General features: G+C 55.3%; 2 protein-coding genes across 3 annotated transcripts in view; one reads left to right on the plus strand and one right to left on the minus strand.

Annotated features, from left to right (window-relative positions):
* The window catches only part of ATG9B (autophagy related 9B), a 116727-nt gene extending 106324 nt beyond the window's left edge, over positions 1-10403 (minus strand). The window contains exon 1 of the mRNA XM_075082105.1: positions 10391-10403. The gene's annotated coding sequence lies outside the window, so the exon portion shown is untranslated. The remainder of the gene's footprint in view (positions 1-10390) is intronic.
* Positions 1-26551, plus strand: part of AGAP3 (ArfGAP with GTPase domain, ankyrin repeat and PH domain 3) — a 153564-nt gene that overhangs the window by 16925 nt on the left and 110088 nt on the right. The window lies entirely within an intron of this gene.

The following is a 26551-nucleotide window of genomic DNA, read 5'->3' on the forward strand; positions in this document are numbered from 1 at the left end:
CCTTGCTCTTATAAGACCATTATATTCAAGTTGTTTGCCTTTTTTAATTTAAAATTACATGGTTTTAGCGATTTTTTTTTTTCTTTTTTTTTTTTTTTGGCTAAGGGTTTTGAAATTACACATTTGTCTTTGTGTTTACTCTTTATTTACTCTTTATGAGTTTTCCAGTCATCTCCTCTCATGACATCGAGTGAGGACTGACGGAGCACTTCTGCTCTCTGGTATCTGCCGCAGTGATTCTGTTGCTGTGTCTGTCCTGCAGGAGCTGTGTGGAGGTGCCCTATTTTGCAAAGCTGCTTCCTGTTGTACTTAGCATTGTTGAAAAACGTTTTTTTCCTGAAGTCTTCAGCTTCCTATACCAATTTTTGATACTTCCTGTGTTCAAGATCTTATTGACATCTGTTTCCTCCTTTTTCCCCCCATTTCTTACCCTTTTTTGGGTATTTTGGATGTGACTGGTGCCTAAGCTAGGCCAAGTCTTAGCCAAATGGTAGGTTTTATTTTTTTTATAGAGTGTGGGGCTTTTTGGCTATCTGATAAATTATCATGAAAATGTAAAAACCCTAAACAACAACAAAAAACCCAAGCAAATAAAAAACGAAAGCAAGCCACGTACCCTTTCAGACCCAGAATGCGAAACCCCATTTTCTCAGTGTAAAGCTTTCCCACGAGTGCTGCCGTTACGCGCAGTGACCAGAAACGAGCGGGCGCGTGCTGCAGGAGGTGCACGGGCTGCTGCCGAGCTGTCGCCAGCCGAGGCTGCTGCAGCGTGAGCAGGGACCCCGAGCGCCCGCGGGTTCACGAAGAGCGCTGGCTCGGGCAGCGCGGCCTCGCGCTGGAAGGCCGCCTTGGTTGGAGTCCCGCTGTCAGGCGCGGTGCCCAGACGGAGGTGCCTGCAGAGCCGAGCCGCAGCTCCCGCCTGTCCTGGCCGGTGTCTGGCAGAGACCCTGGCTGGGCTTGGACCCATGTGGAGGTCTAGCAGGCTCAGCATTTGCAGCTGTGAGCTGTGCCGGAGCTGGTACTGCGGGCCGGGGGCTTCGCTTCCGACGGCCTCTCGGTCCCGGGCAGTGCCCGGCAGCCTTTAGAAAGCTGTTTGCATCCCCTGCTACCTTCTGTTCTCTGGGTTAAGCAGGAAGAAGCTGCTCTTGTGCCCACAGCCCCGCTCCCACCGCCAGCGACGGGCCGTAGGAAGGGGCTGTCACCGTCCCCGTTCCTCCTCCACGCGGTTTGCCTGGGGCCATGTCGGTGAGCGAGGTCCCTACCGCTGCACCCTGCTTTCCTTTTCAAGTGCTGGTTGTTCTGCTGCTCTCCCCGTTGTCTCGGGCTGTCTGTGTGCTTGGGGCTGTCCCGCTGCCAGCAGCGCAGGGTCTGCTGGGCTCTTCGGCAGCGCTGACCCCAGCCCCACGTCCCCTCCTCTCCTTGAGCTAATTCTGCCCATCCCAAACCGCAGTGGCAGGTGCCGGATTTAGGTGGCACACTAAAATAAATGTACAGTTAATGAGATTTTGGGTTACTTTATTGCTGAAGTAGGTGGTGTGCGGTTTCCTCCAGCCGAAGAGGGCGGCAGTGGTCAGAGGGACCGGGCAGGTGAGGTCCCCTCGGTCCCCCTGGTCTGAGGGGTACAGCCTGGTGCCCCGGCACTGCCAGCTGCCCCGGGCTGGCGAAGGTGCCGTGGGCAGCCGTCGGGCTGCCCCGTGCCCAGGGCAGGGGGTGTCGGAGGCCGAGGAGCGGGTGGGCGGTGGGTGTGTGTGTGGGGTGTGGGGTGGGCAGCCGCGGTGCTGGAAGCCGGCGGGGGGGTGGCTGTGGGGGTCGGGCTGAGGGCTTGTCTGGCCCGTGGCTTCGTTCCTGGGGTGGGGGCAGCCGATGGGCACCGCAGCAGGGACGCTGGCACGTATCTGGGAACAGCAGTCCCTGAAGCAGCGCTGGCGGCCGGGAGACCTCCTGCCCACGTCACTGCCGGGCGGGCACTCTGCCCGGCGCCGGGGCCCTCGGGGAACCGCTGGCAGCAGGATGGCACAGCGCGGCAGGGAGGAAACCTGCACCTGGAGCTGCTGCGGCAGCATCTGCCGGCCAGCCGGCATCCGTCCGTCCATCCATCCACCCTGCAGCGCTGTGTCCGAGGGTGAGTCAGCCTGTCGCCGCGCTGGGTGACTCAGCCAGCAGACTCCCACGTGCTGCGCTGCCTCTGCCTGACTCACTGCCGCTGCCAGGCAGAGGCACCCGCTGCAGCATCCGCCGCACGCTCCCCTCCGCTCACTGAGGGGGTGTCAGCCCTGGCCGGCCAGACGAGGGGGAGAGAGGGCGTGGGAGAAGAGGACAGGCAGACTGCGGGCAGGAGAGCAAGAGTGGCAGGAGAGGAAAGGATGGAGCGAGGAGCTGTACATGAGGCAGGCTGACTGCTTGGCTGCTGAACCCTTGGGGTGGGGAGGAACTAGGGTATGCACTGGGGGAACCCCAGGGGTAGATATGATCTTGTTGGGTGTCCGGATGTCATGCCTCCTCCCCATCAGCACCCTAGTCCTGCATGTGGTGGCTTTATGGAGAAGCAGGCTGGGCCTCCTGTACAACATGATGAGCACGGGTGACTGCAGGGTTCATGGTGCTCAAGGGCTCTGTGCGGGGAGCAGCAGGTACGGACCAGAGGTCAGAGAGGCTCTTCCCTGCCTGTACTTGTCCTTACAGGTAGTCTGGGGCTGGCAGGTGTGTGTAACTGTACCCTGGGGAGATCTCTCCAGAGGCTGAACGGTGGTCTGGCCTAAAGCACACCCAGCTTTCGTGGTAGATCAGCTGTAGATGTAGTTTTCAGCCACACTTGCGTGTATTGATACGGAGCTTTGCCAGCACGAGGGTGGAGATGGCTCCACGGGAGCTCTCGCTGGCGCAGGGCAGGCTTGCTGTGTCCCACAGTCTCTGCTCTACAAGATGACTTCCCTCCATCTTCTCCAATTCTGAGCTCTCTGTCTTGGAGCCAGGTTAGGATTTCTGTGGGTGAGAAGTTTTCTCCTAGAGTTTAGGATGATGCTGTCCTGACCCGGCAGGAGGGCTTAAGGAGTGTGGTTATAATCGTGGCAGGAATTTGGCTCATGGCCAGGTTTCCAGTGGCTTCCAGTCATAGGCAAGGCAGCAGATAGCATGGGCTATGGCAAATTTCCTCACCGTTAGTATCTCTTACCCAATGTCTGCCTGTTCGTCTTCGTGGCAGCACGTAGTCTGAGCTGGACTGGGCAGTTTTGGTCCTTGGACTAGGGCGTAATGGCCAAGAGGAGAGAGGCTCGTTGTGCCAGACTCCCTGGACCCATTAGCTAATGGTCATGCCGACCACAGCGGTACCAAGGCATCAGGGTGCCAAGAGGGGACTTTTGTGCAGTGACCACTTGAAGTGGACCCCTGGCTGGGCAGAAGACAGAGAGGCAGCTCTTCTCTCTCGTGGGAGAAGCCTCTGTGTTACCCGAGTGCTTCCTGGGTACAGGTAGCTCCCCTGATCTAGCTCAACAGCCTTGATGATGCTACCAGTATCATAGCTTACGATGTTGTGTTTTGCAAACCCAAGATACTTGTTTCAAAAGGCTTGTGATGCTGCCTGGGCCCTTCTCAGCTTTGTTTTCAAGAAAGGCTTGTGGCTGCAAGATGGAGTGATGACAGCAGGGTTGGACAGGGTAACCCTCTGCAAGCGATAGTAATTAGCACCTTGGCTCCGCGCTGCTCTTTCTTCGGGTTGACCATAACAATTGCAGTGCTTTGCTGTGTCAGGTGAAAGAGGAGGCATTAGCCTCTTCTTGTGCCGGCTGATACTCATACTAGTGCCTGAAGCTATCCAGTAACTCACTGAATGACTCACAAGCACAGAAAGCCTTTCCTACCGCCGAAGCACCAGGGAAGCCTTGGTCAGCAGGATTGCTGTACGTCATCCAAGCTCAGTCGCTGAGGTACAAGCAAGCACTGGATTCACCCGCCATCGGTCAGGAGCTTCCATCTCATAACGTACTGATGCAGGGCAAGCTCTCTGGAGGCCTAACTGACCGGTAAGTGAAGCAAGAGTAAATACCGATGGGGTGTTCCTGCCCGCGCATGGCTGGATGCGGTGGCAGGGCCGGGGGGCGGCTCAGCTGCGCTTTGGCAGGGCTGCAGCGGGCCAGTGCTGTGGGGGGTGCTGTCTCCTCCCCTGGCGCTGCAGACAGGAGTGCTGACAGGTTTAGCAGTTAAACACCTGATGTCGGTGATTGTCTTTAAACTGAAGTCTCTAATTCTGCTGTTTCTATGGAAATAGAGCAATCTTGTGATTAAGGCATAAGCCTGGGGTGGCGAGCGCTCTGGTCCTTTGGAGCTGCAGGCCCTTGCTTCATTCCCACGATTGCTGCTCCAAGGTACGGTGTGTCTGTCTGCCTGGACTGCGAGGGGAGGCGCAACCCTGCCCGTAGGCAGAGATATGGATACCTGCTTTCAGAAAGGTGGTCCAGGAAACCCTGCCTAGTCCCCTGGGGTCCTGATGGAAACCTAGAATGCAATGAGCAGGGACGTCAACCAGACCAGGTTGCTCAGAGCCCCGTCCAACCTGACCTTGAACGTTTCCAGGGATGGGGCATCTCCCACCTCTCTGGGCAACCTGGGCCAGTGTTCTTGACTTGAGGTGCCTCAAGGCATGGTGTTGCTCATGCCATGTTGGCTGAGCAGGCTGTCATCGAAGGGAGCTGTGGGATCCAGAAGCTGGGGGAGTTGTCTAACTCAGCGTTAGGTGGCTGTGACGGAGGTGACACCACCTGAGTCAGTTCCCCCAGGCTCCTGTGTAGTCAGCCGCAGGCTGAAGTAGGAGTGCAAAGTAGGTTGGATGACTTGTGCACTGAAAGTGCTTATTTTTCTCCATTGACTGTAGGAGAGCTGAGGGTGACTAGATCATCTAAAACACAGATGGCTTTGAGTTCAGCTTGAAAAGAGGAGGAGGAAAGCATGTGATGGGACCCACTTTTTTTATGGTAGCCTCCTGAGCAGGGTGTTAGTGAGGACAGGTCACTCTGGGACTGGTGGGGTTCAGCAGAGCATCTCCCTGCAGAGCCCCATGGAACCCAGCGTCTCTAGAACAGATCTGCTCTCAGGTGGCTTGGAGACCTGGCACCTTCAGCCCACCTCTTCCTGGTCCTCTGCTGCCTTGCCTTGCCAAGTGCTCTGGCCTTGGCATTTCTCCTGTTTCCGTGTCTAAGGTAATGCTTTGGGCTGACATGGAGTGAAATCTCGCAGCCACCATGGTCCCCTGTGGGTGGAGGTGGATTCAGTCCCATGAAACATGATCATAGAAGGTCTACTGGTCTGTTTGCTTTCTTGAGAGCTTTACTGCTGGGCTTGCAGATCAAGCCATAGCATCTTGCTGACTTTGGAAAACCATGTTGTGGTGGAAGGTCAGAAGGGAAGAAGAGGAGTCCGTTTCTTCCCGGGACCTGCTCCTTTGTCCTTTGGGCACCGAGACATCACACAAATGTAAGGAGGGCAACTTCTGTGTAAGCTCTCCCACGTAAACTCTCAGTTCCTTAATTAGTTTGCATGTATTTCTGCCTTTACTGGCTTTCCTGTAAACCACAGCACTTTTAAAGCTGGCACAATATTTTATGCATCATACAATGTAAGAAAGTTATCAAACAAATACCTCAATAACCTCCAACTCATCCCAGGCATCACCTGAAATGATAGATCATTTATAGTCCCGTAGAAGGTGCCGCAGTTTGGCCGCATTCAGGTGGTGCAACATCCCAATCGTTGGGTTAGTCTGGGAGAAAGTCTCTGCGGGACCCAGCTACGCAGGCACGTAGCGTGAGTTCGAACTTACCTCACAAACGTGGAGGGGAGGGGTGATGTTTTTATGGCGGTGACAAGACCACCAACAGGTACTGTATGTAATTTTAATGTCTATAATTTTGTTATTTTTTAAAAAATGTGAATAATTACAAAAAGAGCCATAAAATCATTTAAAGCCTGGGGAAAATGGCTAATAGTATAGTATGGGGCTTGAAAGCCACCAGGTCAATGTAGAAGCTGGGGACAGAGTGTGACCCGCTGGGTGGAGCCCAGAGCTACCTGGATTCAGCTTTAAAGTACTCATTTTTGTCAGAGAGTATCTGACCATTGGAGTAACTTTTCTAGAGATGCAGTAAATACTTGCAAGGCCTCAAATCAAAGCCTGGTGTTTCTTTGCATATAAAAGTCCACACCAGCTCAGGTATAAGAGATTATTTTGATGCTGAATTTATTGAGTGGGTTTTCCTAACCTGTGCTGTGCAGCAAGTGCAACTGAATGGCACAGGGATGATCTCCACTGTCTTTGTATTCTGTTATCACTGACAAAGTATGCAGGATTCAGCAGAAGGAGTCCTCGATCTCAGCTGAAAAGCCTGAATGCAAATGTAATACAGCTGATAGCACTCAAATAAACTTAAGCAATGGTGATAAAATTATAAATCAAGCACTCAAAAGGTAAGAAGTGCTAAAATCAAAAGTGCCTTTGTATTTCTGTGTATTTTTAAATTTTTTTTTTTTGGCTGTCAGCAAGGAAGCAGTCTAGCAGGTCAAGGTAGAAACTGTTCTGCTGCAGCCTGTATCTTGGTGTAGCCCAACCTAAAGTTTAGGCTGTTGCGCATCTTCAGCTTGAGTTGTTAACGTGTGGAAGCCAAGGCTGAGTTGCCTCCCTGGTGTGTCTGCTCCTTCTGTAGTAGGTTGAATTAAGAGCAAAGGGTCTCTGTTGCATCCAGCAGCATAAACGGAGAAGTGTGAACAGCAGCTCTCAAAGGAGTTGTTCCCCCTCCCCAGATTTGGGTGCACATTTACAGGCAGCAAAAGTCATCCCCTTGAACGAAGGATGACCCCGAGCCAGCCGTTTAGTTCCAGCTCTGAACTGCAGAGGACTGTTAGCTCTTCAAATAACTCAGTAAAAGCTGGAAAAATGTATAACTTTGGCAAAGCTACCTTATTTTTCCCTAACCTCATTTTTGGAAATGTCTGAATTGCTTTTGCTGAAACTTCTAAAAATACCAGCCTAATGCAGAGACCAAGCATGGAAAATTTCGGCTTGAATAGTCAGTTTGGCGAAGTTTCGAGGCCCTGATTCTCAGCTGCTGCAGCGACTTCTGACGACCTAAACCGCAGAGACTGCCAGCAGCCCTGCTTGCACACGCGGAGGCCCGCGGGGGAGAGGCGAGGCGAGTCCGCTCGTCGTGCCGTCGCAAAAGCGGCTCTGTGGGCTCTTCAGCCCGTGGCCCTGGCCCCTGCCGCCACCCAGCCTGTGCCCGGGGGCCGGAACACACTAACTGGGCTGCGGGACATTCGTTCTCCCGAGCCCAAAGCAGCGCCTCGTGTTCCCGTAGCCCTGCGTGGAGCTTTTGTCCTTGAATTTGCCGAATCATCGTGGGAGCGCGTGCTAGCTCGGCACCCGCCGCATCCCTTGGCAAGGCATTGTACAGCTTAGGGATGTTTCATGTGAAGGGATCTCTTTCTGTTTTGAAGCTGCCTCCTGATTAATTGGATTTGATATCCCCTAGTTTGTGTTTTGGAGGAGGCAGTGAACAAATTGTTCCCTGGTGGCCTTTCTTCTCCAGACATGCAAGACTTCATTCCCCCTCTGCCATCTTCCTTTTCAGGCTCCTTGTACAGAAGCTATTCCATCCTTTTGATCATCTCCTGCCCTTCTTGGTACCTTTTCCAGTTCCCTTCTATCTTTTTTTGAGATCTGGGTCAGGAGCGCTGGGGAGGGTGAGGGATGGCACTCAGGTGGTGCACAGCCTTCAACGGCCCGCATGCCGCGGATCGGGGCGAGAGCGTCACGATGCTCCCTGGTTTGTGCTTCAGCCTTTTCCTAGCAATTGCTAGTACTCTGTTTGCTCTTTGATTGCTGCTGAGCTGATGTTTTCATAAAGCTGTTTAGAATAACCTCAAGACTTCATCTGAGTGGTAACAAGAAATCGGAGCTCATTATTGTATATGTAAAATGAGAATTAACTTTTCTCAGAGCATGCCACTTTACATTGATCATCTACTGTTCTGTCACCCAGTTACTCAGAATTTTAAGGTCCTTTCACAATGCTTTGTCTTTGCTTCTGCTATCCTGACTAACGCTTTTGAGCTGATCTGACTTTTTTTTTTTTTGTTCTTTTTGTGCTTGCCTGCAAACACCACACTTGTTCCAGCCCGTTCCTCCTCCTGAAGCTCTGGTGCTGCCTGCCGAGAGGCTTGCTCTGTCCGATTCTCTGTGAACCAGTCTTTTGTCTGAGCCTGATTTAATTTATTCTTTCTCCAAAGTTCCTTTCAACCAGCTGGCTGTTCCTCTGCGCGTCCGAGGCCCGGGCAGGTTTCCTGTTTCCTGCCCTTCCGGTGGTGCGCTGCGCCGCACCGCACCGTGCCGCGGGACCTGCAGCTGGCTCCCGCCACGGGCTGGACTCCAACCCTGGGACGTGCCGCTGCCGTTCCTTCCCAGCCGCTTTTACGTTCCCGCTCCGAGAGCTGTGCAGCCACCGCCTTTCCGTGCAGATCCCTCCCACGGAGGGAAGCCGTGGTCCTGGGGAGCATGCTGTGGCCTCCGGCACCGCCGTTCCCCGACGCACAGCGAGGTTGCGGTGGCAGAGGCACAGGGAGGGCCGAGCAGTACCGGCACGCGGCTCCCTGCAGGAAATCCCTCCTGTTTAAGGAGTTCCCAGCCTGCACCAGAGCCTGCGGTGCAGCTCAGCAGCTCAGGGAGATTCGCGGTTTGGCCAGTGAGACCCCGAATGTCAAGGATGTTTAAAGATGGAGCGAATGTTGTAGTTCTGTGTGTTTGTTCTGATGACTTTAGTACAGGGGAAAGGGGGTTACGAGCATAGGGATCCAGGCTTGCCTTCAGTATGTGGCACTCCCAAATTTTGCAGTAAGCTCTCCAGGCAGCAGAGAGCCGGTGTGCATGCTCAGACGTTGCCTGCAGTGCTGGAAAGCTGGAAGGTAGCCGTGGGCAGATGCAGACGGTGGAGGGGACTCAGCACTTGAAGCACGGCTCGCTGTGGCCCTTGAGCAGCCCCATGGTATTGAAAGCGATGCCAGCGTTTCCTAGATGCCTGCATCAGCCTGACTATGTGTTCAAAGGAGGGTCAGAGCTCAGTCCACCTCGAGGACCCTGGTAGGTGATGGAGGGCTGCTTTCAGCTCCCCTAGAGACCAGCTCTTCTCCAGGCTGAGCAAGTTCTGTTCCCTCATGCTCTTCTCCAGGGTGAGCGCCCAGCCCTGGGCGTCCTCGTTCCCTCCACAACACCTCCCCACGTGCTGCCCAGAAGCATTTTGTTGGTGGAGCGGTAGCTGCACTCATGCTGGCGTAGCGCGCTCTCGCCAGCCTCAACGGCTCGGTGCTGTTCATCCTCACCTTGTCCCCAGCACAGCGCAGAGACAAATGTGAAAAGAGATAAGAAGAGACCAGGCGAGGTGCGAACGGCCATTGCATCTGCTTGGTGCTCGTGCCAGACAGTATTCTGGTGCCCTGATTGTACTGCAGTTTTAGACGAGAGCAGCGTTGGACAGTGAATACCAAAGTTATCAGGTCTGGTATTGTGGTGTTACCAGTGGTACTGGTCGGTGCCAGCCTTGGGCATCCCGGTGGGAGGTTCCCAGCAGAGTTTTCTGCTACATCTCCACCAAGCGATCTCTTGGGAGCCATTCCAGCCCTTTCCTCCGTACCAGTTCATCTTCGGATGGGCAAGGGAGGGAGGGCGGGATGTTCCCCTTCCCCTTACAGCCCTCCGTAACTCCCAGAAGGGCTGAGAACTGATGGGATGCTCTTTCTGGTGATGGTGCTTGTGTGACACTCACCCATTACTATTTGCTTTAGAAGGGTTGATGTCACAAAGACGAAACAAACAAACAAAAAATTATTGAGCTGATGTATTTAGGAGAAAGAACAAATAGAGAATGCAAGCAATAATTACGCATTTCTAAAGAATGTCTTGTTTGTGCCCAAAACGCCCAAGCCCCACAGCCAATGAAGAAAGCTACCCTATTTCAAAATTCAGCCTGGCGTACAAAAGAGGTGGCACATCTGAAATATAAGACTGTCATATAATTAATCGTTAACAGAGGAAAGGTTGGTGTTACTGAACGTAAGCCAAGACCGAAAGTGAGCAACCTGAAGGAATAAGACACAAGAAGCAGCCTATATCCAGCGTGGTTAGTGGCAATAAGGAATTACGAGGTTTATTAGGAACAGGGACATTTTCTGACTCTGGTGGTGTTCCATGGCTGGATAAAATGAACTGGTTGTCAGTAGCTGCGTGGTAGCAGCATTTCTGTCCTGTGCTTGGGGAGGTGAAGTACTTCCCCTCGAATGGTTGCTCAGTGTTGAACAGCAGCTACCAAAATCAGGTATTTTAAGATTCCCAGCTTCGGGTAGCTGGCACCCGGGGGTGCTGGCTACGGAGCTGTCTGGTCGCTGGCCTCTTGGTGGCTCCCCAATGAGAGGATGACTGAGACTGGAGCAGGCTAACGCTGTGCCAGCCTTAACAGGATAAATGGGATGACTCAGGTTATTTACGATCCAGTTAGCCTGATATCGATCCCTGGGAAAGCAGCAGAGAGGCTGACATAATCTCAGTTAATGAAGAATTAAAGGAGGGGGAATGAGCACCAAGTATCGTAGCTTGATGGGATCTGTTTTCCATAATGCTGATAATGACTCCCCAGCAGAGTGATTAGGTGCAGGTGTTAATGATTAAATAATATGTTTAGACTTCTTTATGGTATTTGGTTTAGGACAGAGTGGCCTTCTGATGAAGAAACTAGAAGAGTCTGTGGTCAATGTGAAACGTGTAAAATGGATTAAACATTGGGACCTCAATATATAGCTGTAAACAAAGCTTGTATTAGAGCGGCTAGGTTTGTGGTGGGCTTTGTGGGATCTGTTCTTCACCTTGTAGCATTTAGCGTTTGTATCCATTACTGGGAAAAAAAATCAGGAATCCTGATTGAATTAATAAAGATTATGTGAAGTGACAGAAACGGGAGGAATCCAAGCACTGAGGTGGGCAAGTCCCTGATGGAGGGGAGTGAGGGACTGTGTCCCGTGACTGGGAAGACTTGAGGAACTGTACTCTTTCATCAGTGGAAAATGAGTTTCCAGTGCAGTGCTGAGGACAGAAGGGGTAGCGTGGATTCTGTGCGTGTGATGGTTGTTGGTGGGGAACGTGGTGGGAGAGGGGGAGGGTTGGCAGCAGGGTGATCCCTGCTGCGGCGGTGCCTGGTTCTGCTGTGTCTATACCAGAAGGAAAGCATTGGGTAATCAGGGAGGATTCAGAAAGACTCGTGAATTAATGGCCAGACTGCGAGATGTACCCATAGAAGGGGACTTGAGTAGCCCTGCTGTATTGTAGAGACTACTGAGAGGTTATTTGATCAGACTCACATATCTTAAGGGAGCTGGATTTTGATAGCGGTCCTTCGTTTTGCAGGCAAAAGGGTGATTAGAGGCTGAAGCTGAAAGGTGCCATCTGTAAATAAGGCACGTGTTTTGAAGAGGTGAGGGCAGTAATTCGGGGACGAGGGGGGCACATGAAGGTCATCTCTTTTCTCCAGTCCCCAAAGTGGAGCAGTGAGAGGCAAGCAGGCAGAGGATGTCCCAAGTGCCGCTTGTGGCACGGGTTCCAGGGGCGTTCCAGGTGGCCAGGCACCAGCGGCATGGGGTGCACGGTCAGTCTCAAATGGGATTTTCTAAATAAGCCGGCAGGACTTGGCTGGGGTGACTGGGAGGCCCTGTGGTCTCAAGGCAGGCGCCTGTCCGGAGAAGGGGATTTGGGCACAGGGTCTCTCAGAAGACGTGTGTATTAGTGGGAGCTTGAGAGACTGATTCTGGGGAGAGTGTAAATGAGTGCTCCTTTCAGCGTGGCTCGCAGGATGGCGGTCTGTGGTGGAGCCGCGGGGCGATGCTGCCCGGCGCTCAGCCCAGCCGAGGGCGCGGGAGCTGTTTGCAGGCAGAGCCGCTCGCCTGGTGCGGCTGGGAGGAGATGCTGGGGAGCGTCTGGTGCCGCTGGGCCGTGCGAGGGGCGGCAGAGCTGGCCAGGGGAGGTGCTTGTGGGAGTTCAGTCTTTCCTGCCGTGGGGGCAGCAGCCGTCTGCTGCCTGCCCCGGCTCCAGGGTGCTCGGAAGCCGATAATGCTGATCCTTCCTGGCTGCTGCCCCTCAGCTGGCTGCAGGCAGGATCTTCGCTGTGCCCAGGCAGCGATTACATTGCAACTACAGCACCGGGTTTGCACAGCCTGGTGCTGCTGGGAGGGTGGGGGAGATGTCCTCCTCCCGTGCCGGCGGGCACCCCCTCTGCCTGCCCTTGCTGGTGGAGCACCATGGTTCTGGGCCGAGGAGAAGCAACACTTGAACTTTGGTGTGAAGGAGGGAAGGGCGGATGGACGGACATCTTTCTGTCCTGCACCAGAACACAGCCTGTCAGTCACTAGCCGCCCTGCAGTGGATGAGGGAAGCCACCTCATTGCATGCCTGTGTGCTGGGGTTCAGGCTGGAGACGGCTCTTCTTGCAGAGGTGGTCTTGCTGGCCCACAGGGTGGTTCGGTACGGCTGGTTATCCCGGCGTCGCCCTGACGCCCCCCAGCCGCTCAGCTCTGAAGACGTCTGCTTGTCCTCCCAGCTGAAGAGCAGCCGGTTTCGGAGTGGTGAGAGGCGCCCGGAGCTGTCACCTCCTGCCCCGACCGCACGGGAAGTTCATATCCTGCCAGTGTGGTTGAAGTCTTTCTCTGCATGTCTCCGCGGTCAGGCAGCGGGGACTCATCAGGCTCCGCTGGGACTTGGCGTTGGTGGGAGACGCTGAGAGCAGCGAGGGTCAGCGTGGCAGAGGCGTGTGGGACGGGGCAGAGCGACACGGAGGCTGCTCCCTCCCGGGGGGACCCTCGAGTGGGATGCGGCACAATCTCCCGCTCGGGAAGATGAGCCGTCCGCAGGCTGAGGTGTCTGTGGTTGCAGCAGGAGGCTCTGGGGGACTGTGAAAATGTGCCAGTGCAGGTGGGAGGCCAGCACCTTCTGCTGCGTGTGGTTTAGGTTTTTTTTTTTTCTTTTTATTTTTTTCCCCCGTCTGTGGTTGATGGTTTGGTCTTTGTGCAGAGGCCCTGGGGAGAAACCCAAAATGCCTGTGTTTGACACAGCTCTTCTTGCCTGGGTGCTGGTGTGTGTAATGGCATGCACGGATGGAGACAGACTGTGTGGTGGGGCTGCTCAAGGGGTCCACCTTCCCGCAGCGTCCTGCCCGCCGAGCATCCGTCCTGAACCTCCGCAAGCTGCGGAGCCTCTCCTGCCGCGGGACCACACGCTGCCATGCCCCGCGTCGGGCAGGAGCAGTGCTGCTGCAGAGCAGGGATGCAGGTGGATAAAGGTGCTTGGGTGGAATTCGTCCGGGACAGCCCCGCGTGCAGGAGCTGGTAGGGCCGGCATGTCTACGGGGGAACAGAGCAGGAGCACACTAGCCTGGGGGCTCTGGCAGTATGGCTATTCCTCCTGGGTCGCAATCCCTGTCTGATGACCAGCATACAAATCTGCAGCTCAGTGGGCAGCGGCTGTACCACGGTGCCACGGTTTTGCAGTTTGAGCCCTCTGGATTATGTGGCATGAGTTGGCACCATTAGATCGGACTTTATTTTTGTGCATAAAAAGAAAAGTCATACGAAATGGCTCGCAAGAAAACTGCACTAAAAACCAAACAAACATTATTTTGGTTCCGAAAGCCAACCTTGTGAAAATTTACATTTGCCTTTACATCCTAATTCCTAATTCGGGCTCTTTTGCATACGAGTTTTGATGCAGCCTTTAATTACGTGCTTATATATTTTCCACAAAGCATTGCCTCACTCAGGATGAAAATGCATGCACGCAGGCCTGAGGTAACATTGTGTGGGCCATGGCAGAGCTGGCACTGCTGGCTCTCGAGTGCTTACCCTTGAATCTAAATTACCTTCCAGCACCCTTGCTTAAGCTGCACCAGAAATGAGCCAGTGTGAAGGGAGCTCACCTCTGTGGGCTGGAGGGCCCTTGGTGTCCCCTTTTGGTCTTTGAGGAAGGAGTTTCTTCAGAGCATTCCTCTTCACCACTTTTGACTCCTGGGGTGTGGGACTCGACCACCTGAAAAAGACCCTCTCTCCCTCCGGAGGGCTGCCTGTGGTAGCCCCTCGTTCGTCCGCTGGCGGTGGTGTCCAGCTCCTGAGCACCCCGTCAGCATAAGGATACGGAGCTCCTCTCTTGCTGCTGCGTAGCAGCTCACGGGTGATTAAGGGTTATTGTGAGCTCAGAATAAAACCGTGGATGTCCCTGCTGAGCATCTGCAGAGTCCCCTCCCGCCAGCCCCACGGCTCCAGCTGGCCCCATGGTGGTTATTGGCAGCTCGGTGCTGTGCCATGCTGGGGTGCAAGGGCTCTGGGGCTGGCAGGGAGGCCTGTGCCCCTTTCCTCACCTCCTGGCTGGCTGCTTTTGGGTTGTTGGATTATCCTGCAGTGCTGGACACGTCTCGTTTGGGTGACACAGCAGCCCCTTAGGACAAGGGGGTGTGTGCAGGTCGGCTGGGGAGCAGGCAGGTGAGCACTGAATAACATTTCTGGTGTCCCAGCTCTCTTCTTGCTCTCTGGTGATTTCCACCCTCGCCAGCCCTGTCGGTGGGTGCAGGGTCCCAGCAGCTGGTGGCACTGCTCTGCGTGGGTAAGTCGGGTTCCTCGTGGGGCTGGCCCTGGCTGGGGCAGCTCTGCCTGGCCCCACTGAGCCCACCTCTCCCCCTCCCCATCATGGTGGCACTGCCGGGGTCACTGCAGGAGACCCGCAGTGCTGAGTCGTGGGGCAGCTTCTCTCTCCCTCTCTCTGACAGCGGGGCCAGTTTTCAGGACCCTGTGGGAGGCTCAGTAGCCAGGACAGGGTCAATGGAAAGCTGTCTGTTACAGGAGGCTTGTCCCGGCGCCTGACGGTTGCTGAATGTGAGCTGGGTCTCGCAGCCCTTGGTCTGCAGTGCTGCGGGGTGTCACAGGGAGAGCACGTCTGCTCAAAGCTGGTCTCCGAGGCATTCGTCATTGCAGCTCTCCCAGCCATCGTGGGAGCTTCTTGGCTGTCAGGTTGGGGCAGGGAACAGAGCAAAGTGTTGGGCTGGGAGACTGCTCGTCGTCCTGAGCCGCTTGCTGTCCCTTACAGAGCTGCGCTGTGCTGCTCCTCAGCAGCCTCTGCCCTACTGGCGTGTCCCCTCCGTCCCCACTGATGCCCCAGGGAGGTGCAGGAAGGCTCCTGGCACTGTCCCGGCACTTGGTGGGCTCCTGAAATATGGCTTGTAGCTTTGGGGTGAGACTCGTGCTGGATGCTTCCTTCCTTTGGCCTCACTGGTGGTGTTTTTGCTGTATTTGTTTAGTTGGCTGGGAAGAGAACTGTTTTAGGGGTGGAAACTGTTGAGCAGTGAGGGAAATGCATGAAAGGCTGGGCTAGTTGCCACTGCAGAAGAAAGCTTAATTAACAGACTAGAATTTGGTCAGAAAGCAGGGATATTCTTCCCATTCTTAGAGCAACGGTGCAGAATCTAGAACATTTTGAGTTGTTACTGGTCATTCCTGAGACCCCAGGAGTTGATCTGCAAAATAATTGTTGACTCTTGAGTGCTGTCAGTGTCTGCTCACAAAATGATGTAGAAATTTTAATTAAAAACACTGATCATGATTACAGCAAAGGTGGGATTAAGAAATTAAAGTATAGCTAAGTAAGAGCGTAGTCCCGTGTTGATCACCTCCTCCCACTGCCAGCCACCAGACAGCACCAGGGTGCCGGGTGCCCACTGGCGCCCTTTGAAAAGCCGCTGCGGTCTTGCCGTTACGAGGCTCATAGGGGACTACAGCGGGGGCCTGAGCCTCGCCGGGCTCCGCTGGCACAGGGCACCCGGCCCGCGTCCGTGGCAGAGCCCAGCTGCTGCGGCGCCGGGTCTTCCCCAGGCCTTCCTCCGGGGTCGCAGGATTTTGGCAGCCCGGCCCCACTCAGGTGCAGGGGAGGGCCCTGCCCAGAAATCACTGCTCGGCTCCTGGATTTCAGGTCTGCCTGACTTCCCCTCCTGGGTGATGGATGGATGCGATGCTGGGAGATGCTTGCGGGTGGAGCGGTCTCAGGGTGGCTGGGACCTCCGGCTGCTGGTGAGGCCCTGGGCTGGGTGGGCGCCGGTGGTCCCCCGGCTGGGCGGCAGCAGCACAGGAGCTCCTCGGCTGGCCGGGAGACAGGGACGGCTCTGTGCTCAGCAGCCAGCAGCACTGCCGCGTGCCTCCCGTGTCCAGCGGGCACGGCCCTCCTGCAGCCTTCGGTCCTGCGGCCGCACTCAGGCCTTCTCCCCTCTGCTCCATGCAGCCCGCGGCCCTGGTCACCCGGTGGTCTCCGTCTCCCTGGGAATGTTCCTGCTGTGTCCCTCTCCCTGGTCTGTCTCTCCTGGAAAGCCCAGATCTGGCTTCTCTTGCCATGAGGGCAGGATGATACCCCAAGGCCAGAGGGATCTGAGGAACTCGTTATCCAGAAGCTGCTGGGTCTGAGGCTCCCAGGCTTACGGAGAAAGTGTGCCGAGAACTCCAGGTTAGTAAGCTGCAATGGGAATTTTGGCTTATTTAGTATTATTTTCCCTTGAAGTTGTGCTGCACTGTTCACTCTGAAATCATAGCCTGGGTTGGTTTACGCTGTGACAGTTCTTGGAGCAATGTCCTTACAGGGGGTACATCTACAGTGGCGTGTCCATCAAAATGGCAAGTGCAGCCCTGCACTACCTAGGGAGAAGATGTGACATGGAAACAGCAGTGTCCTTGTTTAAGGCATGGCTGAGATTTCCTCCAGGAGGCTTTGCATGATGCCTGTCACAGGGAAGAGGACTTTGATGGAAACAGGAGCAGAAATGGGTTACAAGGGTGGTCAGAGAACCCAAGGGTCTGTTTGAGGAAGGTTGTGCTGATTCAGACCAAAGTTCAGTTTAGCCCAATATCCTCTTAGAAGACAGCTGAAAGCAAATCCCTCGGGAATCAGGTGAAACCAAGAGGAACATACAGTAATATTTCCCTGGCTGACCCCGCATCCAGCGGTGTGTTGCTGAGGCACTCCTGTGCCAGTGGCAGTGCCTGCACATTTAATAGTGCTGATTAGATTTTCTTCTATGATCTTGCTTAATTGCTTTTGAATGGGGTGAGCTTTGAGTATCCGCAACCTCCTGTGGCAAGGAGGCCGCAGCCTGGACAGCACGGCACGGCAAGAAGTGCTCCTGTTGTTTTGAAACTCACCGGTTTAATTTGACTTTCCCCAGCATTTCTGTTGCAAGATGCTGTTTGTTACTCGCCTGTGCAGTGCGCTGGAGGTCAGATCATAGAGTGGGAGCCTCACCCCCTTGGCTGCCTCCTCCTTAGGCTGACAGATCCCTTCTCTGTTCATTTCATGGGAGGTCTTTGTGTCCCTTCTGAGTCGGGGACCAGAACATGGTATTCAAGGTGGGGGTAAAGGATGGATTTTATAAAGTGCTGTAATGTCGCTTTCTGGCTCGTTCCCGGTTCTCCTTCCTCCGTGCCATTTCACATGTCTGCCCATGCTGCCCGTTGCAGCCGAGGGTTCTGTGCCCGGACAGCCATAGCTGCCCAACACCCATGTTATGCTTGGGAAGCCAGGGTCGTTGTCTTGATGGACATGGGTGTCCTTGAACCCCAGCGCCGCTCCTTGGCCCAGCTGCTCATCCCAGGAGGCTGGGTAGCTCCGTCCCACGGGCGACCAGGACTGGTGCCCTCAGCAGCGTAGCGCTCCCTGCCAAAGCTGTTGTCCCACCGCTCGCCCCGCGCCCAGGCAAGGCGTGGGTGTCTGGAGGAGCACAGCTCCCAGCACCGGCTTCTCGGTACTGCCTTGGTGACCTCCTTCATAGAATCAGAGAATCGCTGAGTCATAGAATCATTTAGGTTGGAAAAGACATTTAAGATCATCAAGTACAACCGTTAACCTAACACTGCCAAGTCCATCACTGAACCATGTCCCTCAGCGCCACATCTACATCTTTTAAACACCCCCAGGGACGGTGACTCCCCCACCTCCCTGGGCAGCCTGTGCCAACCCCTGACCCCTCTGGCAGGGAAGACATTTCCCCTCACACCCAACCTAAACCTCCCCTGGCGCAGCTTGAGGCCGTTCCCTCTCGTCCCGTCACTGGTGACTTGGGAGCAGAGACCAGCCCCCCCTCACTCCAGCCCCTCTCAGGCAGCTGCAGAGAGCGAGAAGGGCTCCCCTCAGCCCCCTCTTCTCCAGGCTAAACCCCCCCAGCTCCCCCAGCCGCCCCCCAGCACACTTGTACTCCAGACCCTGCCCCAGCCCCGCTGCCCTTCTCTGGACACGCTCCAGCCCCTCAAGGGCCTTCTTGTCCCGAGGGGCCCAAACCTGAGCCCAGCATTCGAGGTGGGGCCTCCCCAGTGCCGAGCACAGGGGCCCCATCCCTGCCCGGCTCCTGCTGGCCACACCAGTGCTGACACAAGCCCGGGGGCTGGTGGCCTCCTTGGCCACCTGGGCACTGCTGGCTCATGCCCAGCCGGCTGTCAGCCAGCACCCCCAGGGCCTTCTCCGCCGGGCACTTCCCAGCCCCTCTGCCCCAGGCCTGGAGCGTTGCCTGGGGTTGGTGTGACCCAAGGGCAGGACCCGGCCCTGGGCCTTGTTAAACCTCACACAACTGGCCTCGGCCCATCGATGCAGCCTGTGCAGGTCCCTCTGCAGAGCCTCCCTGCCCTCCAGCAGGTCGACACTCCCGCCCAACTTGGTGTCATTTTAAAACTCCCTGAGGGTGCCCTTGATCCCCTCACCCAGATCATCAATAAAGATATTAAACAGAACTGGACACTGAGACAGTAGTCTTCTGGCATTCCTTCTCCCCTTTTAACCAGCTGTTCATCCACCCAAGGGCTCCCCTTCTCCTTCCACTTGAGAGCATTCGGTGGAGGGTCCTGGTCCAGCTGACACTGGACGTCCATAGTGCAGCTGGACCAGCTGCATCTCCTGAGCTCAGAGGGTTTTGTTCATCTTTCAAAAGGAGATGACATCTTTCTGCAAGGCGCGACTGCCACTGACAAAATCCATAGCGATTCTTTTCCAGGACATTGCATCTGTCTGCATTCCTGCTTGCTTTGCTCTTCGTAATTTTCAATGATGTTCCCATTCTGGATGTTAGGTGGCTGGTCCAAGGTTCCCGGGAGTCCCCCTGACCTGCTGTTCAACACTGGTGTTGCATTTGCCACCTCCCTTGTCCTGGACATGGAGGCAGTTTTGGGTCACAGCCTGCGCGCTGCAGTGAAGAGCTCAGCGTTCAGCTCTTTTCTCGAATGCAAGCAACCAGAGGTACTGGCAGTTCGGTGTCGGCAGGGCCATGCCCGGGAAGCGCTTGGTCGATTTAGTCTGTAGATGAAAACTTCACAGTTGTTCTGCTAATGTCCACCTCTTTCACGTTAACTATTTTTTCCCCTTCTCACTGTATGAAATGTTTTGTTGAAGTTCATGTTCTGCAAATGTCTTCTAGTTTTTCTTTTGGCTGAGGCTGATGATCGCATGGCGTGGTGGGCGTTTAGATAGCCGCCTAAAGTTACCTTGGGTAACGGGCAAGCAGGTAATGAAAATAAAGCTCAAGTTGACTGTTAGCCTGGAGGGATCGTCAAAGGGAGCTGCCCTGTGCCCCGGCGAGTGAGCTGCGCGACTGCGGGGAGGGCGGTGGGAGGAGATGCTGTCCTGCCTGTGGAGACGCGTGCAGGAATTCCCTCTCAGGGCTCCCGGTGTCGGAGCCTGGGACCCTTGTACCTAGGCGGGAGCATGAGGAGACAGCTAACACTCGTCCAGCTGCAGCAGGGGCTCCGGCTCGGCACCTGCTGCAGGATGCCGCGGCGTTGCAGGCTGGAGGGTGGCTCTGGCTTGTTCCGGGTCCTTGTTGCACTATCTGAAGATGCGAGTGGGTTTAATGAAATGCACGTTCTCACCAGTGCCATTTTGTTGTAAATCTTGGTTTCATATGCTAGATGACGTCTACATTTTTTAACATCCTAAAAGTTGCATTTCCTTTTCTAAAACAATTGCTAATGAGAGTTTCAGCTAAAACGTGGGGTCTGTGGCCTGTTCCGCTGGGAGGAAGCTGGTTTGGCTTTTCTAGAGAGCTTTGTTACTGGCTGGAGTGCTGTGATTACCCTGCACCAGGTGTGATACAGCAGAGTTTACAAATGCTGCTCTCACCACTGACTTTCTTGTTTGTGGCAAAGCAATCTCTGCCTTTGCGTGCTGATGTTAGTCACTGAGCTGTTCCTCGGGAGGATGACAAGGTAGAAGCGCTAGGTAGAATGGTATTTGAAGGCATTCGTTGGGGTGCTTAGTTCCATGTGAGCATCTCATGTTGTTATCAGTCTCTCTGGCTTTTTGGCTTGTTTTTTGAAAATACTTCCTTTACCTCCTCTCTTGTTCTTGAGGTACCTGTAGGGGACGGGGAAGAAGGGCAGGACCTTTTCATGGCTTCTTACAGTGCAATTGTTTTCCACGTGTTCCAGGGAGGACTGGTCTCGGATAGCTTTGGGAAGCTCTGTTGGGAGCAGCCTGTTCAGGTTTCTGGGCTTCCTTCCTATTTGTAGAGCTGAATGCCTTTCCAGTCCCACCTTCTGCTGGTGTCTGCTGCTCCCATAATGCCCGTGCATTTTGTTTGTGGTGTCTGGGCGATGCCACGTGCAACAGAACAAGAAGGACCTGAGGATGGGTGGTGTGTCTGGTCAGTGCAGACCTGGCTTTGGGGATCCAGGCTCCATCCTCTGCCAGGGCGGGGGCTTTTCATACGGGTGTAGGAATGTCCCTTATCCGCTGGGCGTGCGATGCGACAGCGGCGCAGTGACCTGTAACAGGCAGCTCAGCTAGAACGAGAGGTGAGGCAGAGAGGCCGTGCTTGCGCGTTGCTGCACAGTGCTGCGCTGCATTGTGGCTGTGTGGCCTTCGAGCCTGTGTCCCTCCAGGGTGGGACGAGTGCTGCCTGGCCTCACAGGCGCGCGGCGAGGGTAGCAGGGCATTTCGAGGGCAGTGACAGGGCCTGCACAGACATCGCACAGACTTCCTTCAGCATCAGCGTTCAGCATAGCTGGTTTCCCCCCGTTGTGGGGCAGGACTGTTTCGTTTTTGAGGCTCTCCGTATCTGGGAAGTGTTTCCTCCCCGCTGCAGGCAGCGCTTTGTGTGGGTGTACTGACACCCCAGCCTGGCCGGCGAGGCCGGGAGCACCGCTCCAAGCTGGCCGCTTGATGGGGAAGCAGCAAGGGGCGCTGCTCCCCCGTGCAGCCCCCTCCTTGGGAGGTTTCTTGGCTTTGCTCCTCTGAGCGAACTCCCTAGCCTTTCTGTGAGGGCTGGCCTTGAGCTGGGGAGGTCTGGAGGTCTCCTCTGCCCTCCTGATCCACCAAGGAGCTGGCTCTGTGGCCGTCCTTCGTAGGCTGCTGCAGGATCTCTGACTTTCTGTTGAGATGTGGGGGGATTTTTCAGTACCTTCGACCCCCTGACCAGGAGGCTGTGTTCTCCTCCTGACCTCCAGTTTTATTTACCTGCCCTCTGAGCCTTACTTCTGCACTGTCTGTCTCTTAGTTTCACCCCTTTGGTATTTTTCTTGTCGTTTCTCCTTTCCTCCACTGCTTTTGTAATGAGCTAGAGGATTTTCACTGTTGTAAATGATGATTATGGGAGGGATTTTAAAGCCAGGGCAAGGGCTGGGCTTGAGGACCTGAAGAGGTCTCCTTTAGTCCTCTTCCCATTGCTCAAGCCTCTCCTGCAAGGCCAGTGAGGAGCATGGAAGGACTGTGGAAATACAGCCTGGTGCCTATGCGGACATTACAGTGAGTCTACCTGGTGTCTTGGGGTGGAGGTACCAGACTAACTGCACCTAAGCAGAGGCTGAGATTTAGTCAGGACACTGGTATTAACACCCCTGCTTGCAGGAGTGCCCGGGGGTGTGGTTTAATGAGCAGAAGTGATGGCTGCCTTGATCTTCTAGCAAGCCCCAGGAGATAACATCTCAAAGCATTATCTTCCGGGGCTTCCCTGTGGCATTGAGGTCTGTACGGCTTAGGAAGCAGAGCCTCTGCATCTGTCCTGCAGCGTGTTGGCGCGGGGTCTGCAGCATGGCTGCCCTCACCGGGGGGCTGGTGGCGATTTGGTGCTCAGCTTCCTTTCGTCATGGGCGAGAGGGTGCCCGTGCCCTGCGTGCGTGGTGCTGCGGGGATGGGGTGGTGCGGGATGGTTTGGGTAACATGGGCATGACCTCACAGCATGTGGGAAGGGGGTGGTTTGCTTCAGCGCTGTGAATCCCAGCAGGGAGAAAGCAGTAATTTCCTCGTCAGCGGTGGCGAGGTTTGTAGGCAGGACCTGAGCTGGGGGTGTGCAGAGCGTGTGGGAGGAGGGAGAGAGTCGATGCTGAATTCAGGCTCTTGTGTGCCTTTTCTGTTTACTTCCTGGCTTTTGTTAACTGTTGCTGGCTGGGCGTGTTCCTCCTCTCTCCATCGAAATTGTAGGCAACAGCCAGCTCTGAGCGATCGCTCACTTCAAGAGGTCATTCAGCGTCAGGCCTGCAGGTGTCAAACCCACAGCTCTGGGCTGCAAAAGGGGAAGGGCGGCATGGCAGGGCACCGGGGCTCCAGCTGGCACGCAGGGCAGCGAGGGGCTCCGCGGGAGCTCCGACCTGGAGCAATGCCTCGTTTCTCCAGTCTGAGACCCTGGGGGTTTGCAGGGGGCTGCTGGGCTGGTGGATGCTTTGTCGGTGGAGAGGGTGGGGGTATTGCCTCTTGTGAGTGGGTCGGTTGGGTTGACCAGAAAGGGTTATCACGGCAGAGCTGGAGCGATTTGCGGTCTCTGGCTGTGCTGGATGCTGGAGCCCCACAGCTGTGCCCAGAGCCTGGCTGTGGCTGAACTCAGCTGTGGCAGCATCCCTCCGCTCTGGGTTGGGGCAGACGGCTCCGTCTCCTTGGCCCTCCTCCTGGGGGGGCAGAGGATGGCTCTGTCCTGCCCTGTGGGGCCAGCAGGCAGGGCCTTGCCCCGCAGCCGCCTCCCCGAGTGACGGCTGTGCGCGGCCTGCTGCTGACGCGCTGGCAGCCGGCCTGCGTGCGGCAGCACAGGCTGTGACGCGGGGCTGCGGGGGCTGCGGCGCCGCGCACCCCACAGCCGGGCAGCAGAGGCTGCGCCCCCAGATGCTCCCTGTTCAGGCAGAGCCTCATCAGTATTCCTGGTGCGCGGCCGAGCCGGCTGGAGCTGGTCTGCAGAGCCTGGCAGCTCTGACGCGCTCCTGGCACTGCACTTGGGGTCCTGCGGCCGCGACGGGCTCGGCTGCCGTCCCGTGGCACTGCACAGAGCCCTCCTGCTCCGCAGCTCCGGCCTCACGCCGTTCACAGCGGTCGGGCTGGAGAGTGTGTGCCGGCGGCCCTGGGCAGCCCGCAGCCTGGCCCAAGTGCAGTGTTGTCGCCGCACCCCGCCCTGTCTCTGCCCCCTGGCAGCACTGCCTGGGCAGTGGGACTAAGCCTGGTCTGCCCACAGTCCCGCTGCCGGCATGGTCTGTGTGGGGCTGCCGGCCTCCGGCACTGTGCAGCCCCACTGGCACGTAGGTCCCAGGCCTGGCTGAGGTCTCTCCCGTCCACCTGGTCTGCTGCTGGCATCTGCCTGCTGCCAGGGCGCTGAAAACTGACAGCTCTGTGCGTGCTGGGAACCTCATCCCTCCATCCCCAACTGCGAGGCATTCTTAGACACCGCAGTGCCAGTCCCTCGTCCGTGCCAGTCCCTCGTCCGTGCCGGACGTTCGGCTTGCTGCAGTGGGTCTCCCAGACTTGGGCACCTCTGCAGAGCGACAGCACCTTCAAACCCAGGTGGGATGGTGAATGCAGCCATCTCATCCTCCAGGATGGATGTCCCCTTGCAACAAAACCTTTGCATCTGCAGGTAGCTGGAGCAGAAATACCAATGCCGGTTAGGTCTGGAGGAAGCGGAACATTTGATCAGTCACGGTTCAGACTTCTTTTCTGTTTTGGGGCTCCACCCTGAACTTCACACTGGGGACCAGCCAGCAGTGGAAAGTTCCCTGACATTCTGAGTGTCTTCCAGTGCAGCTGTTGTTTAGCCTCTCATGGCTTTTCATTAATTTAAGCCAGATGTTCATTGCCATAATATTTGTAACATGAGTGTGACTCATAAAGGTACTGGTAAGAGACTAACTTGCTTCTGTCCCCAGGCACCTGCCCCAGGCCAGGATTGCATAAGGACGATGTCCCTCTTGCATCCCAGCTCGCGGAGCTCGTCTGCTTCCGGAGACCTGCGTGGCACGGGGGGCTCCAGCAGCAGCCCCTTCCCACTGGGCGGGTGAATTTGGACCATGTAACCTTTCATTAGATTCATGCATTCATTGCATTAGATACGCCCACAGTGCTGGTCAAACCCGGTATAACCATGGAGTAAACTGCCTAAGAAAAGACAGTAGAAGGTGTGGGGGGCATATTTCAGGGTGGCTGTCTCTGAACACCGGTGGCTTCTGGTTTCCCGGTCTCATTGGCAGAACAGTTCCTCCACACGTTGCCATTTCAGCCATAGTTGCTGAAGAGGCTGCCAGAGCCCACGTGCTGTTGAGATCTGGCAGGGTTTGAGCCCGTCCTTGGGTGCAAGCACCCTACCTGCAGCCCTCTGCCACCAGATGTTGTATCTGGGCTCCATTTTATTCTATTTTATTTTAGATGTCTGTTGTTTCTGTAGGAATAATGCTAAGGGGATCATATCAACCTTTCCCTCTTAGCAGGCTAATTAGGTAAAAATATCGTTAGGCTGTTACTCTGGTAAAGACCAATATCTTCTTGGGATGCAGCAATATGGATGTTGTATGTCTATTTTTCTCAGTGCTGCTGGAGGCCTCAGCTGAATGTTGTGCCCAGGTTCTGGCACTGTGTTTAAAAACAGGTGGTAGGAAAAATCTAAAGAATTGAAGGGAATGAATTAAAAACACCAATAGCTTTAAAAATATGATCCTTGGTGGGTCAGTGAAGGGAACTTTGTCAGTTGAGGGGAACTCTGTTTCTCAGTACGTGTAAGGTTGTAGGGAAGAATGCAGTGTTATCTCTCACAGCTGGTAAGGGTGTGGCAGAAGTAATTGGCTTTATATGCAGACAAGGGAATTCGGATGAGATTGTGGGAGGGGAAGGACAGGAGCAGCGAGGGCGGTGCAGTGCAGCAGTGGGCTTAGGGAGGCCGTTGGGATGGGTCAGGCAGACGCCTCTTGGGGTGATCGTGCACGTCTGGTCCCACCTCGGCAGGGCAGTGTGCGGTACATCCTATCTTGGAGTCTTTTCCAGCAGATATTTCTGTGATTCAGTGATACCTTAAAGCCCAGAACTTGCCAGAATATTTTGAAAAGATGAGATTCATATAAAAGATGGACCATGTGGCATTGTTACAGGAGAAGTTAAACCCAGGATGTTGGGAAGGGATGAGTATGGGTGACCCTGCTTCATTCCAGGAGCAACTTCCAATCCCCGGGAGCGAGGAGCTGTGCAGAGCATGGCTGGGAAGGAGCTTGCGAGGTTACTGGTCCGGTTCCCTGCTCAGAGACTGGTTATCTGTGCCTGAATTACTCCTGGCAGGCGCCTGTGCAATCGGTGCTGACATCTCCGGTGACGGAGACGCCACGGTCTCTGCAGGCAGCCTCGTCTGGTGTTCAGCGCTCTTTGGAAGACGTTCCCTCGTAATTGCTTTCTGCAGAATTCCTTGCTCCTCGCTGCAGTGCGGCTGCTCCTGGGAGACGGGACACCAGATGATGTGGATGAGGGTCGGATCCAGTCTGGCAGCTCGCGCGTTCCTGTGACCTTGGCACAGATGGCAGAGCTGTGGCTTTGGCAGATTGTCAGGCGCCTTCTGCTTGGTTTCAGACATCGGTGCCCGTTGGCTTGGGAGGGAGGGGAGCTGGATTCATCCCATCTTCTGCCCAAGAAGCACTGACATGGTGTGGGCAGGGGCATCTTTTGGGTGATCCTCAGTCTAGGTAGCTGCTCCGTGTGTTCAGCACCTTGTAGCTGGGAGGGTGTACTGCTGAGCAGAGATTTCACTGTCTGAAAGGTGCAAAAACGTCGAGGGAAGAGAAGGGCCTCCAGCTAAGGGAAGAGGCTGCTGGGCGATTGCTTGTGCAGCGTGGTGATGGTGGTCTGTGTTACTAACAGGCTGAGGTGGAAGCGGGGGTGGATGGCGGAACCCCTTGGGTTTAGGAGAGGATGGAAGGGGCTTGGCTGAGGTGTTGGCTGTGCACTGGGAAGAGGAAAGGCTGAACCTGGTGGTCACTCATGGCGAGGTGGGATTTAGCTGTGTCCTAGGGCTGCAGGCAATGACCAGGGCTGGGTGCATCCATGCAGAACTGGAGAGGAGATGGGGGGGTCCAAGAAAATCATGAGGGCATATTGTGGAGAGAATGAGGGGCTGAAAAGAGAGCAGAGGCCAAAAAGCTGGTGGGATTTTGGAAGAGTTGAGGCAGTGGAGTCAAAGGACTCCCTGGATGGATAAGGAGAGGGAGAAGGAGGTGCTCATATTAAGATGTT

This window comes from Phalacrocorax aristotelis, chromosome 2, assembly GCF_949628215.1.
Source record: "Phalacrocorax aristotelis chromosome 2, bGulAri2.1, whole genome shotgun sequence".
Lineage (NCBI taxonomy): Eukaryota > Metazoa > Chordata > Aves > Suliformes > Phalacrocoracidae > Phalacrocorax > Phalacrocorax aristotelis.